The 16684-nt window shown below is 33.9% G+C and overlaps 1 long non-coding RNA gene across 2 annotated transcripts in view; it reads left to right on the top strand.

Moving 5' to 3' along the window:
- The window catches only part of LOC105981592, a 45946-nt gene that overhangs the window by 22374 nt on the left and 6888 nt on the right, over positions 1-16684 (top strand). The window contains exon 3 of one of the 2 annotated variants that reach the window (XR_001174824.1): positions 8900-8943. The exons of the other annotated variant lie outside the window; for it this stretch is intronic. This is a non-coding gene — a long non-coding RNA (uncharacterized LOC105981592). The remainder of the gene's footprint in view (positions 1-8899; positions 8944-16684) is intronic. 2 annotated transcript variants of the gene reach the window in all.

Raw genomic sequence — 16684 nt, 5'->3', positions numbered from 1 at the left:
CCAAAGGCATGGTATCTTTCAGAAATATAATTTCTAAAAGTAAAAAAGCAGTTGCAAAAATGTGTGATTAAAAATCATCTTTTATGAAGCAAAAGTTATATTTCAGAGATACCTGATGTATCCATTATCAAACATGACAAAGCATTATATTCTACTCATCCACCTCCTTTTTTGATGACCTCTCCTTTACTCCCTTTTTGTCTACATTTCCCCTGCTTACTAAAATCCTAGCCCTTCCATACTCTGACAGCCTTGGAGATGTTCTGCTTGGATCTTCCTCCAAGAAAGCAATTACCATTCCTTTGCAAGGAATGTAGTTAGCTGACAGCTTCCAGGACTGGGCCCCTAGGTTTCTCCCCCATTTTTGGCATTGAATGCAGTCTTCAAAGGGAAAAGTTCTCACCTAGCCAATGACGGGTCAGGAAGGGGGTGGGTATTAGGTGATCATTTGTGTGGTATGTGAGCCTCCTCCAGTGGGCAATCTGCTCCTGGGCTTCCACTCAGTTGGCCTAATCTGTGACATGTCCTATAATCAAGGCACTCTGTTCTATATTGCTTCGGTTTTTCATGTGTCACAAGCTTGATCCCCATAAAACTCTCCAGAACCTTTAAGCCCATGTGAACAGTTGCTTTCCAGAGAACATAATGAAATATCTATATTCTCCAGTCACCTAAGTAGATACCATAACAGACATTAGAACATTTTTCATTATTTATAGTTCCTTAATATTCTTCTAGTATTGTTTATTTTGTTTTTACCACTTAAGTAGATAGTGTCAAAATGCTTCCAAGTCCACTGTTATTCTAAATTCCTTTCTTCTTCGTTCCCTCCTTCCTTTTCTCCTGCCTTCCTTCCCTTCCTTACTTTCTTCCTCCCTTCTTTCATTTTTCCTTTCTCTGTCTTGGAGAAGGTTCTTACTATTTTTATTCAAATTATTTGTCAAAAGCAAACCAATTGATCAAAATTATTTTTCTTGGCCCTTTAGGATAAGATGCTTTTTAATTCCTCTTTTGCCTAGTTGCTCTGGATTGGACTACTACTCTCATGTTTAGTAGACATAATGAAAGTGGGCATCCATCTACTGCCAGATTCTAATTAGTATGGAAACCTTTGATTTTTTTTTTTTTGCTCCTAATGTCAGCAATGTATTTTTCTACTTCTTATTTCTAGTGGGTTATTTTTATTGGTAATTATATTTTTATCTTTTAATTAGCTATCTAATCAGATCTTAAGTGCTCTCATCTTCTATCAATATTATAAAACTTGTGTTCATTGTATTTTTTTTTACCATGGAGCTAAAGTATGAAGATTTCTTCATTTTCATGAAGAAATATTTTCTCCCTAAGTCTTTCACAAATTTATTCTTAACACTCAGAAGTTTTATGGAGATTTTCTAACTTCTTTCACTGTGAACAATTTAGCTTTCTTATATTTGGTAAATTTCTCCTATTAATTATTGCCAACTCCATCTGTTCATTTTTGTCTCCTTTGGGTTCTTATTAATTGTATATTAGAGTTCATGGAGTCAAATTTCTTTTGGCTTACTTCATGATTTCCAAGTCTTTGTAATTTGTTATGTGTTTAGAAAATTTATTAGACAGGAGTTTCCTGCTTGATAGACCTAGTCTGCTTTTCTTTTCAATATTATCTCTTAAATCACAAACTTTAAAATCATTTGGTTTTGTTTCCAAAAGAACTTTATGCCTTGTAATTGAATCCATTTACATCTTCTTATTTACTTGTTCATTCATGGTTAGACAGTTTCCTTGTGTTTCCCAGAAAAATCTTTTTTTTTTTTTTTTTTGGCAAAAGCCACCTGTGCAAAGTGATCAGGCCCATCAATCTCCCTGTGACTTCTGCTTCACATCACTTTACTTATTTCACTTTTCTTTAGGATGATTCACTCTGTAGTCATAGCCTTAAGAAGATATTTTACATCTATAAGAAATTCCCATGGAAAAGAAACATACTTATTGGTATAATAGCGCAGAAATTCCTGTTAAAATCTTGAACAAGAAAAAGAAAGCTGCTATCATTGTCACTTTCTGTATGATCAAAGCCAATATAGTAAGTCAAGAAAAGTACATTGATTAAGAAAGAAATGACAAAACTGTTATGGTTTATAAATCATATCAGCAGGCCAAAATAATCTAAGAACATAAACTACAATATTGTGCCCTAAAAAGAGAAGTTATCAAGATGTCCAAATATAAGATTAGCCTACAAATTTCAAATAACAGCTATAAACACTCTAAAATACCTAATAAGCCTATCAAGAAATTTGTGGAAGATATCCAAGAACAAGTATATGAAATTATATCGACTTGTTCTGATTGAATATGGTACTTCATGAAAAAGCCTTATATGAGAATGGGAGAAGGAGGAAGAATGCAGGCGGAAATTCATCTTATATACCACAGAATTGAGAAAAACAAGGGAAGGGGTAGGTTGTAGCAGAGTGAAAGTACATTGTATACATAAGTTGCTTTGTTAAATCAGAAAAACAATAGAAATTAAGAAAAGTGATGGAAGAGGTGGCTTAGGAGGGGTGAGTGAGAATGTTGAAAGGGTAGATATTGATCAAGATGCACTATATTCATAAACTGTTAAAAGGTAACTCCTTTGTACAACTTCTTAAAGATAGTAAAAAACATTCCAAAAAATTTAATATGGTAAAATTTCAATTCTCCACACACAATACTATATATTCAGTGCAATAACAAAATCCACAAAAAAAGTATCGGTAGACTTATTGCTAAATCCTCTCAAATCTTTACAGAATACCAATAGTCCTCAAACTCTTCCATGAAATTGAAAAGTGAAGAATGTTACCATTCTATGAAACTATTACTATACTAATTCCAAAACTGGTCAAAGGCACAACAAAGAATGAGTTATAAACTATCTTTGATAAATATAGATACTGTAATTAAACATTCTTAATAAAATTCTTGAAAACCAAATTGAACAGTACTAAAAAGATCATATACCATGGCAATGTTGATTACATGAAAGAATGCAAGGATGGTTCAATTCATGTAAATTAGTAGATGTAATACATGGCTTATGCCATGATCAAGAACATGAGCAAGAACAAAAATCATGTGATCATCTCATTGGCACATAAAGAGCCTTTGAAAAATTCAACATTCTTTGTGATAAGAGTTCTGAAGTAGCTAGGGGACAAAATGAATTTACCTCATCAAAATAAAGGCTATATGTGATAAGCAAATGGGCATTATATTAAATGAGAAAAAAACAAATCCCCTTAATCAATTTCTCTAAAGTCAAGAACAAGACAAGGACGTTCACTGTCTTCGCTCTTAATCTACATTGTATTAGAATTTCTAATTAGAACAGGAAAACAGGAGAAAAAGGTACAGGGATTCAAATGGGGACGGAAGATTTTAAATTATCATTATTTGCATATGATATCATCCCAAACATTACCCTGAAAGATTTCTAAGTCAGAAATGTTCATCCTGGAACAGAGAAGGATATGAAATCAACACTTACAAATAAGTAGCTTTACTATATACAAAAAATTAGCAAGCCAAGAAAGAAATTAGGATATTAGCTTCATTAATTAGCCTTAAAACAACAAAATACCTAGGTATTAACCATGGAGGTAAAAAACTTCTAACATCAAAATCATAAACTCTTGAAGAAAGAATTTCACAAAGACAGTAGAAGAGGGAAAGACCTCTCATGCTCATGAATTGTCAGAATTAATATTCTGAAAATGGCCAAACTCCCAAAACAATCTACTACTTCACTGGATGGAAAGCAAGTACATCATATTGAGTAAACTAAGCCAAGTCAAAGATCCAGATATATTCTTATTCATTTGTGGAAACTAGATGTCTAGATACATATTCATGGATATGTATTTATGAACATATATGTATGGACATATATACACACATATGTACATAAAACATGACCCTTACTATGGTATGGCTTAAGGGGATGAAGGAGAAAAGGAAAATGAGCAATATAGTATGAAAAATATCAACATCCATTGCATCGATGTGTGCAGACGTCATAGGAATCTCATAAGAGATGCTGATCTCAAGGAAATCCAGGGATAGGAAAAGGAGAGGTTATAGCGAGGGCCACTAAAAGCCTTCGTAGAACCCATAATTATTCTCTCTTTTATTTATGTTAAATCAGAAACACTCTCTCACTTTAATCCAAGACTTTAACAAAAATGCCAACGTTTCTTCTAAAACAACATTTCTTCCCTTCCACTCCAGCTCTGTGCTACATTGAGTGACATTTCTAGACTTTTTGGAGATGTGGTAGGCTTCTACTAGTTCCTTTTAGCTCTTCTCATCTCATGCCCCTTTGATGATCATGGTTTTAGGTCCCACTTGACATTAAAAGGCAGGGAGAAGAAAGGATATAGAAAGTTCTCACTTTGCTGGTATTGTGATACCAGCTTGCTACATGTTCTCAAGAATGATCCAAGATCAGCTCATCAGAATGTCTCTCCTTGGTGAAGCTGAAAGGCTAAGGATATTCTACATTGACTTGAAAAGAGAATATAGAAAATAAAGAGAATGGGCAACAACATTAGTCTTTGGCATTCAGAGGAGAGTTCTAAGTTCAAGCCCCAGTAACAGCATAAAAGGAGGAGAAAAGCAAAGAGGGTTTTGCTATTCTTTAACAAAACTTAGAAAGTAATGTGGTTTTCAGCTAAGATCAATTATTTACCATCCTTTGCTATGCCCTTTTGTGAAATTCAGCAAAATATGATATAAAGGTATACTCATAGTTACATGACCACGACACAATAAGATATAGAACAATGATATTACTTCACATAATTCCTTAGTATGCTTTTCTAATGAGTTCCTTTCATACACCTACAGCCTAGGACAATTACCGTTCTCATTTCCCCCTACTATGTAGAATTTTCCAGAAGGCCACACATATAGAATGATGCAGCATGTAACTTTTTTATTTGGTACTTTGCACTTGTCATAAGAGACTCATTTGTGTTGTGGTGTTTCTGAGTAGCTCATTCCCTTTTACTGCAGAGTAGTACTCCCATCATATGACTGCTTTATGTTTTGCATTATCTGGTATTCTGTCAAGGAGACAATTGGGTTGATTTCAACAGATAATTTTTTTTTGAAATCGCAGAAAAAGTGTAACAATGAATCTTGTCACAATTTATTATTTCCTAATTCCCTTCACATTTGCATGCCATCCTGGGATTCTTTTTAGCAAAACTGAGAGATAAGTTCAATAGGAATCTTGCAACTTTGCTGAGCACAGTGATCTCTCTTTTTAAGTCATCATTTCCCCACACAATTACTTCTGATTTGATGCAATTGCTCCTGTTTGTTTTTTTTTTTTAGTAGAAATATTTGGCCTCCTATCAGATGACCAAAGAATTATCCCAATGTTTAACTTCTAAAAATTGCAACAACTTTTGGAACAAAAGACAGAGCACCTTGTTAGGCTCACTTTCAAGTCTCAGTCCTAAGGATGACCACGATCATGCAAGGACAGAAGGAAGCAGCCTGCAGAAAACATGGACATTTTGTTCCCTCCCCCGCCCCCCGTTATCCAGCTCCCTCTTTGCAATCACGCAGAATAAGTCACTGAACATGCTGTGCAAGATTTCAGTAGTTTAAAACTAATTTAAAATCCATTAAAAATGAGCATGTGTCAGCATTGTTCCATGACCCTTAGCCTTTTACACAACCGAGAACAATACTGCTTCCCTGATTTTCTCATTCTGCTATACATCATTTGGCATAAAACAGGTGTGCCACAGACATCTCACTGCCAGCTCAGCATAATGTGCCTGCACAATTCTCTAATTTCTCTGTCAATGCACCAATCTTTCTCCTTGGTTAAATAGCTCTCAAAAATCACTCCAAGTAATGCCAATGCATACCAAATTTAATTCAAACAATACATTTTCCTTTCTCATAGCTTCAAGTATTTAAAGGCAAGACTCCTTTCCCCTCCAAAAATTAGGGTTAAACTATGGTGTATGAGTTAATACTAATGTTTTTCTGGTTTTGTTTTGTGACAGCCAGAGTTTCTGGAAAGAAGAAAAATAATAGAAAATGAAAAGAATTTTATAGTCTTGAAGCATCAAGCTGTATGTTTTATTTACTTAGTTAATTCTAGTCTTTTTCCTTTTATACTACTTCTTTCCTGACTGGAAATGCCAATGGAAAAAAAAAACACATCAATTTAGTTACTTACTTATTTTTTCAGTGCTGGGGTCTGTACCCAGAACCTTGTGCATACTAAGCAAAAGTTCTACCATTAAGCTACATCCCCAGCCTGGAAATATTGATTTAGATTCACATTTTTTTCCTCCTGTTTTCCTTTATACTTTCACACCATAGTTAGTTATCTTTTAATGCTAATTCCTTAATCACTATTCAGCAATGTCCTCATCAGCTAGACAACTAGACACTTCTCAAGTGTCAACTAGACTATTAACATAAAATATACACTTATTTCTCTGCATTAATATATGTGCACAGTGACTGACTATAAACAAGATTTCTTCATTTTCATTATTCTTTAAACTAGTGCGCATAAACAATTACCCATAAAATTAACTGCAAATAATTAATCAAATATGTACATAATTTGTGAAATGTGTATCAAATACACACATATATGTGTACATAGCTTTAAAATACAAATTAAAATATGAATTGCGGTATGCGTTCTTTTGAATCTAGAATGATCTTCACAATATCACGCTCTTGAAATAACTTTTGCTGCCTAATATAACCTAGCTACTCAGCCATTTATGCACTCTTACATTTCTCTTGGTTTTTTTCTTTTTACTTTTTTAATGACCTAAGTCATACCTGCCTTCCTGTGATTCTGTTATTGGAGACCTAACTTGGGATATTATATTGGCCAAAAAAGTTATTTTGCATACATAGATTTTTTTTGCATCCAATTTCTCTCGTTGATCATTGTATTTATAAGATCTAGATATGTTGCTATATGGGATTTACTTTGTTCATTGCCTTTACTGGATGTGAATTATGTTGTCAATACCACATAATATAGTGTTGTGACTAATAGTATTCTTCAGCTTGGCTTGCTGTTATGAATATCCTTATTTCCTTTGGTGAATGTATATGCTTACTTTTGTGGAAATTTAGGAACTGAATTGCTGGGTTAAAGAATATATATCATATTAGCCTTAGTAGACTTTGAACAAATTTCCAGAATGATTTACCAAACTTTCCCACCATTTGCACTGCATGAGTATTTCTACTGGTCTATTTCAGATAAATGATATTGACTGTTATTTTTAAGTTATTCTATCTGGAGGCATGAAGATTTGTGGTATTAATTTATGTTCCCTTGATGATTAGTTTTGCACCTTGTTTCTACTGGCAATTAAATATTTATACATGCAAAATAGCTTACAAGTCATTCTGAATAGAGATGTGAAAATATAAATGGGGTTAATTATAGAACCCACACCATGGTAGAGAACAACTGCATGAAAGATTTCAATTAATATTGTGCATTATTATCTTTAACACAAAACTAAAAATGATGATGCTGATATTTGGTACTAAATATTCCTTTTCAAGATGAAATCCAAAGGCATTGCCAAGAAGAAATTAAGAAAACATGGATCATATTAATAGAACCAATAGAAAAAATGGCATTGGAGCAGAAACAAACTAGTCAGAACAACTTCAAAAGCTGCACTATTTTTATTTTAAATTACAAATGTAGTCTTAAGCATTAATGTAAGAGTGAAAATGATTATATTAAGTCAATACTTGCCTTTAATAGCTTCTACGATCTTTATAATAAAAAAGAAAGAAAAAAGAAAAGATATGACATGTCCATATTCTGGGAAAATAATTTTAGAAAGCATACATATTATGGATATATGAGCACTAAGGTTGAGAGTATAAAGCCCTAATTTTTTTGCAAGAAAAGAATGGATAATTAGTGAAAGCCAAGCTTTTTATTATGGACATATCTCATTTGAACAAGGTATTTTCAGCTTCAGTTCATGAAACCATGCACAAGGTACAATCGGTCATCTGAAGACTGTTTTTACAATTATTACCATTAAGTGTCAAATGAGCAATTAAGTAGAATTTGGACCATATTAAGCCAAATTGATGAACAGATAGAAGCATAATTCAACATGGTAGAATAATAATACCAGAATTTTTCATCTGACCTCAAATTTAAAGTGTTGGTAAGATACACTGAAATATAGAAGTCACCAGCGAGCTTACAAGAGAATGCAGTTGCAATGTGCAGGGGATCATGAGGTCTGGGAATAGAAATGTATGGTAGAAGGACATAGACTATGAAGTTATAAAGGGTCTAGATTATCATGAATCTTGACTATCATACTGAATCTGGTTTGATATATCAAGCCGAGTGCAGGTGGCTCATGCCTATAATCCTAACTACTCAGAAAGCTGAGATGTGAGGATGCTGGTTCAAAGCCAGCCCAGGTAGAAAAGTCCATGGGAGTCTTATTTTCAATTAATCACCAAAAAGCCAGAAGTAGATCTGTGGTTCAAGTGCTAGAGAGCTATCTGTGAGCACAAAAACTCATGGACAGCACACAAGCCCTGCGTTCAAGACTAGGACTGACATGAAAAGAAAAGAAATGACATGTCCATATTCTTGGAAGGTAATTTTAAAAATTATGAATGAAGTGGCCTTAAGGTCAAGAGCAAGAAAATAACTGATAATTATGAGAGTCAAGCTTAGGTGATAATAAAGAAATAGAGATGATTTATTTGAAATATGTTTTGGAACAGAGTTTATAAAACATACTGACCTGCTAGAAATAAGGACTTGAATGTGGTTAAAGATGGCAATGAGGATTCTAGACTAATACTTAGTACTTTCTATTTCTAGAAAATATTGATAGGCCTGGATGGATAGAGACCAACTTTAGAAATGTGAGTACAGTCTGGGCCTTCCTGATGTTCAATTTTCTCAAAATTGCTAACTTTAATACTGATAGTAATTAAAACTATTGAAACTCAGAAAGCAAAGCAATTTTGACTATGCCTAAAGCATTTGTGAAGGAAAAAAAAAGATATATCAGAGATAGGAACAGAGATAAACAGTCACCACCATGGGATGGCAAACAAGGTGAGTAACCAAAGAGTACATTGAGATGCTTGTGTGGATTATGTAATTTATGAAAACAGATTCAATATAATGCCTACATTTCTAATGTATCTATATTCTCCTCTAGGCATTGTCATTCCAATTTAATCCAAATAAAGAATCATTAGCAGCATAATCAGAGAGTAATTAAGAGATATCATAATAATTAACCTACATCCATATTTTAATACAATTAGAAAAAAAGATCTTGTGAGTGGGTTGTCATTTCAACTTCTTTGATCAATTCTGTATTATGATGATTCACTGTAATTAATTCAGTTGAAATATGTTTTTTCTTGATGTTTTAAAGTTTGAACTAAAGGCCTTGATTCATTTTACAAGTCTTCTGCCACTTATTTTTCCTGGCTACATTGGAGAATGAATCTTGCAGAGTTTTCTACCCCGGCTGCCTTTGAACCATGATTATCTAGCTCTCAGACTCCTGAGTACCTAGGATTATATGTATGAACTATTGGCTCTTGTCAAGATATTTGTTTATAATCTTTATAATATTTCAGATTCAATGGGATATAGCAGAGCACTCAATAAATCCCAAGCCTCAATTATCCAAGTTATTTTTAATTGTTATCCTAAAATAATACCCCGTTCTCAACTTACTGCCAGTTCTCTACTCATTTTCTATCTCTCTTGTCAAAGACAAGTAAAGCTAAACTATGTACAAGTGTAATAAGCAACCTAAATGACTCTTGACAGTTGAAATAGGCCATGACATACCTGTCTGATAGAGATAAATGGTATGATTTCAGGACAACTCTGCTAACTGTAAAATGCTACATAAACATTTAATGTGCCTTCTGTAATTCAGTTAAGTGAATAGATATTAATTCATGTTCATAACTGTTCTAATTTTTCACATCATAAGAGCTTTTGACATTGCAGTTCATTTTCCCAGAAAGGACAGTGAGTCCTTAAAATAATTATTTAGCTAACCTCCAAGTGAACTAGCTCTGCTGTCACTGCTAAAATTTGGATGTACTCATTGTATTAATAGGTTTTGGCTCATTTTTGCTACTTTATTTCAATCTGTTTCTTTATTTCTTAAGCATAGATCCTGTTCTCAGGGATCTGCATTGTGAAAAGGTAAATCATGCATTTTTAAATAAATCGTCTCATAGCTTTTAACTGTGATTTTTTTTCTTTCAAATTTGGATCTGGGCGCTGATACAATTAAAATCATAAAATAGAAGACATTAAGGAATCTTGTGATTGTGTGAAACTCCCTTAGATAATGTTGACTCACATTGTTAAAATTCACTAGTATTTTATTCTAGTCCTAGAAAATACCCAGGGTTCAAAGAAAATATGTTCTTTTCTTCCCTCAACTCATCATCAAAACATAAAATACATACTGCTGATATATTACTAAAAACTTATTTGGAAAAAATCATATTTGGACATGTTTTGATCTTAATATAACCCCTCTGTATTACAAATCTTCCTTTGAAAACTCATTGTTATTGTTAATTATTTGATGAGGGTTTGAATAAAATTATTTTTCACTTCAGTTAGATAAATCCTGAAAGACATCAAGACCCACACATACATTCATTGCTTGCAATTCTAAACTTGCACTGAAATAAAGCACAGATTTCAAAATATCTATCTGAAAGAATTTTGTTGGTGGGAGTGTAAACTTGTTCAATCACTTTGGAAAGAAGTATGGAGGTTCTTCAAAAGACTACCCATAGAGCTCCCCTATGACTCAGCAATCCCAAACAATCACAGACAAGGCCATACTAAAGCTACCAGCACAACTATATTTATTGCAGCATTATTTACCATAGCTAAGATATGGAACAAACCCAGATACCCCTAAGTAGATGAATGGATCAAGAAAATGTGATATATATATATATATATATATATATATATATATATATATGAATGAATTCTATGCCTCTATCAGAAAGAATGACACTGCTCCATTTATTAGCAAATGGAAAGACTTGGAAAAACAATTATATTAAATGGAGTAAGCCAGACCCAAAGAAACATAGGTCCCATGGTTTACCTTATTTGCAATAACTGGTATATATCTAGGATAATCTTATCAGACAAACAGTAAAGGTCAAAAGCTATGTACATATGATCATATAAGATGATGCTAAGTGAAATGAACCCCAAGATAGGGACACAGAAGTTTTATCTTTCTTGCTGATATTTTTAATATACTATGTGATGTTTTGTTTCTTTTTATGTTCTTCCCCCATGGTATTACCTCTGTTTTCACTGTATTTGATTCTGGTACCCTGCAACTTGTATACATTTTTCTAATTTGGGAAGAAGAAAGGAAATAACAATATGCCGAAATAAGGATTCAGGTTGACCCATTGTAACAATGAGATGTACAAGATACTATGGGGAAAACAAACTTTACAACTTCAGGGTGGCGGGGAGGGCAAAGTTGGGGAGGGAGGGAAGGGATGGTAGGGGAAAAACAAACGAGGTGGTAAAATGTTCAATAGGAAATGTACTCATTACCTTACTCATGTAACTGTAACCCCTCTGACAGTAACTTTACAATAAAAAAAATCTGGAATTTAGGAAGAGAATCCTCACTTTGAAAGGACATTATGTGTTCAATAAGGTCCTGTTCCTCTATATTCATAGATTTTGCAAATGACTTGAAATATTTCTTTTTCCTTAAAGAGAACATTAAGAATGATAAATATCTACAGGAATTCATGAGATTGCATATTTTTAAACAGAACCATCAATGAAAAGAAGTAAGATTTATATTTTTCACAGCACCAGCTAGTTTCTTTAGAAAAGGCTCCAGTAGGAAAAAAATCATAAAAGAAAATAACAAATAAGGTAGGTTGTAAAAATCATTATGCATGAAAAACTTCCTCTTCAACATGCTCCAGATGAAAGGCATTTATATCCATATTTTAGTGTGAGTCCTGTATTCACTACATAATCTTTTCCAACTTTCAGATTCGATCTTGAAATTTTTAATAGACAATCCCTCCAATGTTTTGTATTTGTTGCATGAGCTTATTTTTTTTTAAAAAAACCATATAATTAGGATACTTTGCATGTACTGTTATTTTCAACTCCACATTATATAGATTACAGGCATACTATGTCTGAATGTGATAAGAGAATGGGAAATATTACATGTGCTTGCTTAAAGAAATGAGAGGTTATTTTTTACTCTACTGAAGGTCAAAGTTTATTTCTTACTCTACTGTAGCTCAAAATTTATTTTTCACTTTGCTGAAGTTCCAAATTTACTTCTCACTTTACTGAACACTGCAAGTTGTAAACAAACCTCTTTAAAAATAAACCACCAAAGAGTGTAGTAGAAATGGGCGACATTGTGGTATTTCTTCTAAGTAAAAATCATGTGACCGGAGTTTCCACTATTTTTTAAATTCAAGTTGATTGCATATGTTGTTTAAAGTGTCAGAAAATATACGGAAGCATGAACATTTTGAGCATGTCTTGGATTTTATGAATTGAAATCTTCCTTATTATGTGAAAATCTTGTTTGATGGAACTTATTGAAAAGGTATTCAACAGTTTATAACTCCTTTAAGCTCATTGTATTTCCAGTTGTAATTTGTGACTCAACAATAATCACATGTTGAAGCATCATTAGAGAGGGTTATGGGCTTTTGATTGGAGGTTGGAGGGTGAGTCTTACATCAAGTTGCTTCTGAGAGCATAAATCTTAAATGTGTGTGCTACACTGGCTCCCAGAATGCTCTAGAGTCCAGCAGTGGCGACCTGCTTGATAACTTTCCTGGTATTAGCTTCCTTCTCACCTTGTCTTACTTCCTGCTCCATTATTGTTCCTCTTGGACCACTTCCCAAGTCAACTTCTTAAATAATTCTCTCAGAATCTGCTAACACAGGATCTCAAACAAATACAGATGAGTCACATGTAATTTCTAAGGCTCATCGCTGACCATCACTGCAATGTATGAATGTATGCACATGTTAAGTGACAGGAAGGACTAGAGACAGTGCTATTCAATGGCAGATTTTCCACTAAACCACAGATCTATCAATTTTCTCTGAAGACACTTAGGCCAAACTTTATCCTCACCCCAACACTTAAAATAATATTATGTTTTACGGTCAGTGATGTTTCGTAATAGGACAATGTAATTAAATTGAAGCCAACTAAATGTGATTTTTAAATGTAACAGGCTGGGGATAAAGCTTACTGGTAGAGTACTTGCCTAGATATATGAGGCCCTGGATTAAATCCTCACCACCACAATAATTAAATTTATTAAACAAACTGGAGAAAAACACAATAAAATGTAAAAATATCTGAAAAGTAGAATTTATTTTCTATGGAATACAATAGCCAAAGAAAATACATTCTGTAATTGGTGATGACAGAGAGACAACTAGGAGAATCATTTTATTGAATCTTCATTTTTTTAGCCAATGGGTTCCTAGGGAGAATCACAAATCAGATTTTACAAGAATGATCTCTGATTATGTCTAGTAACATTATTATTTATACTTTGAGTGTGTGAAATGGCAGTAACTCCTTTATCCCATGTTAAAATTAGGACAATATAAATAAAATAAAGACAGAAGGTATTACAGGGACATATGAGAAAACACCTTTCACTGATTATAGTTAATTGTGACTTATGGATTCTGGATTCCATAACTATTAGACAAGAGCAAGTCTTAGAATAACAACTTTTCAATGATTTTCTAAAAGCTAATGACTTTATTAAAAAAGCAATATAATGAACTTTAAAGTTTCCCTCTTTCAAATCCATAAAATCATATCTCCCAAGTTATATTTATTTATAGAATAACGCTTCCAAGTTACTCTATAACCAGCATTTTGCAGTTCCCTTATCCTAAGTATATACAAGGGTAGTTATCAGCTTGCACAGTGACAAAAAGTGGATGACCCATTAAAGTCACCGAGATTTATATGATTCTGTGTCTTCAAAAGGAGTGAAGAGATGAGTTATAAAAAGACGTATGATTTTTTTTCTTGCCCCTGGAATATCAAGCATACGCCTATCAGAAAGTGGACTCATGTCACTGGGCATTGGTGTCTCAGATCTGTAATCCTAACTACTCAGGAGGCTGAGACCTGGACAATCATGGCTTGAAGCCAGCCTGGGCTGGCTTCCAATATACCAGCAAAAAACTTGAAATGGAAGGAGGAGCCACAAGCAAAATAAAGGAGTAAAAGTCCATAGCTCCGAATTCAAGTTCCAGTACCGGCCAGCCCTTCACAACCTCCCACCATAAAAAACAAGAAAACAAAACAACATCATGGGACCTTGATTTAAAATCCCTGCACACATATTGGAATGGTATCTCTCTAGCTTTGACATAAATCCCTATCAAATTATGAAGCAACAGTTTCAAATATTAGTAATTTTTATGAGCATTACCTATTTAAAAAAATTTGTTTAAGTGCTTCCCAGTGTCTTGGTTTTTCAAGTTGCTATTATTAGTTTTCCATTGTATGGAAAATGAAACGGAGAAGGTGAGAAACTCTGAAACCTGCTGAATCTGGATGTAGAAACCATCCCTTTCCTCTTAAGCTATAGCTAAGGAGAAACAAGCACAGGAAAAAATGAGACATCTGTGCTGTGAATGTGAAAAGGAGATGAGATTGAGAGCAGGCATTATGACCCTCATGGGTACAGCAGCTCTTTTGAACAGAGAGGAAAACAGTCTTCATTACATTCGTTTCAATTATCCATAATTTATAGCCCATTCTCAAATTTATGGAAAGAATAAAAATCCAAAACAGACACTGCTTTTGAAAATTAAAAATTATTTTATGTCATTTGTTGTGTCTCTGTTCTGTGGCCAGTTTTACATATTCAGGGGAAACACAAACAACAGAAGAAAATCTCATTCCAAACCTCCAGTTACCTTTCAACATTTGTTGCCTAAGGTCAGTCTTAAAAGTGAAATATCCTTAGATCTTATGGGATTTTACATTGTGATACTTAATCTGATGAATAAAAAGGACAGTAGCTCCTCTTTTTATTTAGTTCTGTTATCATTATGTTTCCATTATTACTTTACTATGTTTCTGAAGGATAAACAGGTGAAAAGTGAGCCATAAATGTATTGTAAATCTGTCAATGATATTATTCACATTCTGTGATTTATATCTCATTTGTTTAAGTCTACTGTTTCAATCATATACAAATTGTAATGAACCCTGATAACTGTCTAGCAGCAGTGAAACACTAATCAAAGAATGAAAAATACTCACACCATTGAAGTAGTGATTATAAGGCTTCTCTCCTGATACCATAGGCAGTTTTTTTTGTTCTTTATGGCACAAAGACCATTCATAAAGATAAGAATCTCATCTGTGATTTATTAGTAAAATCAGCAAATGACAGAGAGTCAATCAACTGACATTGAATGACATTCTAATTCAAAATGAGAATCAACTCGAATCTAGCATGGGGGTCTTTAAATTGTATGCTCCAGAAACAAGCCCACAAACCAAAGAACACATGAAAGTGATCAATACTGAGTGTTCCACATGAGGCCAGTGAGGATGAGGCGGAAAAAGGAAGGAAAGGTCAGTAGCCAAACAAGGTTCACGTACTGTCCCAGTGGTGCCTGGCTGAGGAGTGCTGTGGAGTTCAGCTTACTCCTCAGAGCTGGCCCCACCTTAAGACAAAGACAATCAGTTATTGACTACAGCTTTTCTCAAGAATAGTGATTTTTGAAGATTATTACAGATGTGTTTTTGCTAGGAATGGAGCACATAGAAGTAGAAGGATTTTAACAACCAGGGCTCCTATAGTGGGGGAAGGAATCTAGGGACATGACAGGACTTGACATTGTCCCAGTTCATGTCTTGTGTTTCAGAGTCAGCCATCTTTCTTTCTTTTTTATTGTGAAAATACTGTACAGAGGGCTTACAATTACATGGGCAAGATAATGAGTACATTTCTTATCAAGCATTGTAGCCTCCTCCTTTGTTTCCCCTTCCCATCTCTTCCCATCCTCCCCCCTCCACCTACCCAATCCTCCTCCCCAAAGTTGTAAAGTTCATTTTTGACATAACGACTTGTACATCTCATTGTTGCAATGGGTCCACCTGTATCTCTATTTAAACGATTTGTTTTTTACCCTTCTCCTCCACAAATTATACTAACATCAAATACAGTGAAAGCAGGGGTTATACTGTGGGGGAGGGACATACAAAGCAACAAAGAAATAATCTTATAAATGTGATAGAAAAAATTGCATGAAAGAAAAAAATATTTGAATACATATCTTAGGGTTCATTTCCCTAACATCAACTTATCTGACCTTTTCTGCTTGACTCAGACATAGGCTAGTTATTGCAAATAAGGGCAACCATGGGACCTATGTTTCTTTGGGCCTGGCTTACTTCACTTAATATAATTTTTTCCAAGCCTTTCCATTTCCTAACAAATGGAGCAATGTCATTCTTTCTGATGGAGGCATAGAATTCCATTGTGTGTATATACCACATTTTCTTGATCCATTCATCTACTGAGGGGCATCTGGGTT

This window comes from Dipodomys ordii, unplaced genomic scaffold, assembly GCF_000151885.1.
Source record: "Dipodomys ordii isolate 6190 unplaced genomic scaffold, Dord_2.0 Scaffold13, whole genome shotgun sequence".
Taxonomy (NCBI): Eukaryota; Metazoa; Chordata; class Mammalia; order Rodentia; family Heteromyidae; genus Dipodomys; species Dipodomys ordii.
Note: the sequence above shows the minus strand (reverse complement) of the source record. Positions and strands in the feature narration are given on the sequence as shown.